A 2,597-nucleotide genomic window follows, 5' to 3' on the forward strand; every position below is an offset into this window, starting at 1 on the left:
ATTTTTTGGGTTTGCGATTCTGGTTATTATTATTTTCTGTAAATCTTTAATTTATTATTTAAATAATAAATTAAAGATTAAGTTTTGAAAAGTTCAAAAATTTAATTATTTATTTAATAAATAAAGATTTTATTATAAATAAATCATATAACCTCAATTAAGGAAATATATAACCGATATATATTATTGAGATATATATTATTGAACTCTAATTAAGGATATATATATTATTAAATATATGTATTTACAGAAAACTGTAACCGATATATATTATTGAATATATATAAAATAGTTAATTATTTTATAACTTCTAATTAAGGATATATATATTATTAAATATATGTATTTACAGAAAACTGTAACCGATATATATTATTGAACTCTAATTAAGGATATATATATTATTAAATATATATTTACATAAAACTGTAACCGATATATATTATTGAATATATATAAAATAGTTAATCATTATGTGATATATATTTATTTATTTGGAACATAAAAAAAATATAATTAAAGAATTATATATATATATATATATTTTTAAAAGAATTATATTTAAAATATATATACGGGTTATATACCTTTTTCATAATAAGATTAAGAAAATAATTAAGAATTTAAGGAATTAAGAATTTAATTAATAAATTCAATTCGGCTTTTGAGATTTAAGGAGTTTATTATTCTAACTAATCAATTGAAAATACATATTACCAAAGTAATCTGTCTTGTGAATGTTGATTCGGTACATAGATTTTAAATGATAAATACGTCTGTAATTCATGCGGATATTATATCGGTCCAAAGATAGATTAATATTGTCGGGCCGAATTACAGAAGTACTTGTGATGATGAATATGTGACGATTATTCGGTTCCATGTGAACAATAATTCAATCCAAAGATAGAATCATTGTTTGACAGGATTTATTGTCAGTATTTGATCATTGCACAAAATATCACTTACAAGTTAATATTTCTGTCCAAAGACTAAATATTAATGTTGTGCTAGATATTTTTTTTTGTTGATGGAAAAAATCTTAATGTGAATTTATTAATCAAGATGTGAAAAAATGTGTTCATAGTATTTTTTGTTTAATTTCAGTTAATGCTTCCGCATCTACAATATCTGCCAATGTCAATTCTATTCCTATACTGAATGGAAATAACTTTAAGGATTGGAAGGATAATGTTTTGATTATCCTCGGGTGTTTGGATCTAGACCTTGCGCTTAGGATTGATCGACCCATTATTACGGATCAAGGTTCCCTTGTTGAAAAACAGGACCTTGAAAAATGGGAAAGATCAAATCGCATGTGTCTAATGATCATTAAGCAAGGAATTCCAGAAACGTTTAGGGGTGATATCTCTGAAGTCACTAATACTAAGGAATTCATTGAGGAAATTGAGAAACGTTTTGCAAAAAACGATAAGGCTGAAACAAGCACGCTTCTTGCGAGTTTGACCTCAATGAAGTATAAGGGAAAAGGAAACATAAGGGAGTACATAATGGAAATGTCTCACCTTGCTTCAAAACTAAAAGCACTAAAGTTAGAGCTTTCTGATGAATTGCTCGTGCATTTGGTTTTGATCTCTCTTCCTGCACAATTTAATCAGTTTAAGGTCAGTTATAACTGTCAGAAGAAGAAATGGACTCTTAATGAGTTAATTTCATATTGTGTGCAAGAAGAAGAGAGATTGAAGCAAGATCGGACTGAAAGTGCTCATTTGGCTTCAGGAAATAATTTCAGAGATAAAAAGAATAAAAGGAAGAACCCTAAAGAAGCTGCAGGTGGTCCCGTGCAAAAGAAACAACAAACTAAAGAAAATGAGGAATTTAGTTGTTTCTTTTGTCGGCAATCCACACACTTGAAGAGGGACTGCACTAAATATCACGCATGGCGTGCAAAGAAAGGTGAATCTCTTACTTTAGTTTGCTCTGAGGTTAATTTAAATTCAGTACCGAGTCACACTTGGTGGGTAGATTCTGGTGCTACTACTCACATTAGTGTTTCTATGCAGGGTTGCCTGAGCTGCCGAAAGCCAAGTGATGATGAAAGATTCATTTTTTGTGGGCAATGGCAAATCAGTTGAAGTTGAGGCTATTGGGAATTTTAGATTATTATTAAGAACTGGTTTTTATTTGGATTTGAAAGACACTTTTGTTGTACCGTCTTTTAGACGGAATTTGGTTTCTATTTCCGTTTTGGACAAATTTGGCTATTATTGTTCATTTGGAAATGGTCAGTTTAGTCTTTCTTTAAATTCAAATATTATTGCAAATGGTTCTTTGTCAGTTTATGATAATCTATATTTACTTGATACAATTGCCTCATATAATGAAACTTTGCATACAAGTAATCGCGGTACTAAAAGAAAATTAACAACTGAAAATTCTGCATCAATTTGGCACAAGCGTTTAGGTCATATATCTAAACACAGAATTGAAAGGCTTGTAAATGATGGAATTCTTGATTCTCTTGATTTTTCCAATTTTGAGGTTTGTATTGGATGTATTAAGGGAAAGCAAACAAATGTAAGGAAATTGGGTGCCAACAGAACTACAGACGTCTTAGAACTCATTCATACTGATAT

The sequence above is a fragment of the Impatiens glandulifera genome, chromosome 4, assembly GCF_907164915.1.
Source record: "Impatiens glandulifera chromosome 4, dImpGla2.1, whole genome shotgun sequence".
NCBI lineage: Eukaryota > Viridiplantae > Streptophyta > Magnoliopsida > Ericales > Balsaminaceae > Impatiens > Impatiens glandulifera.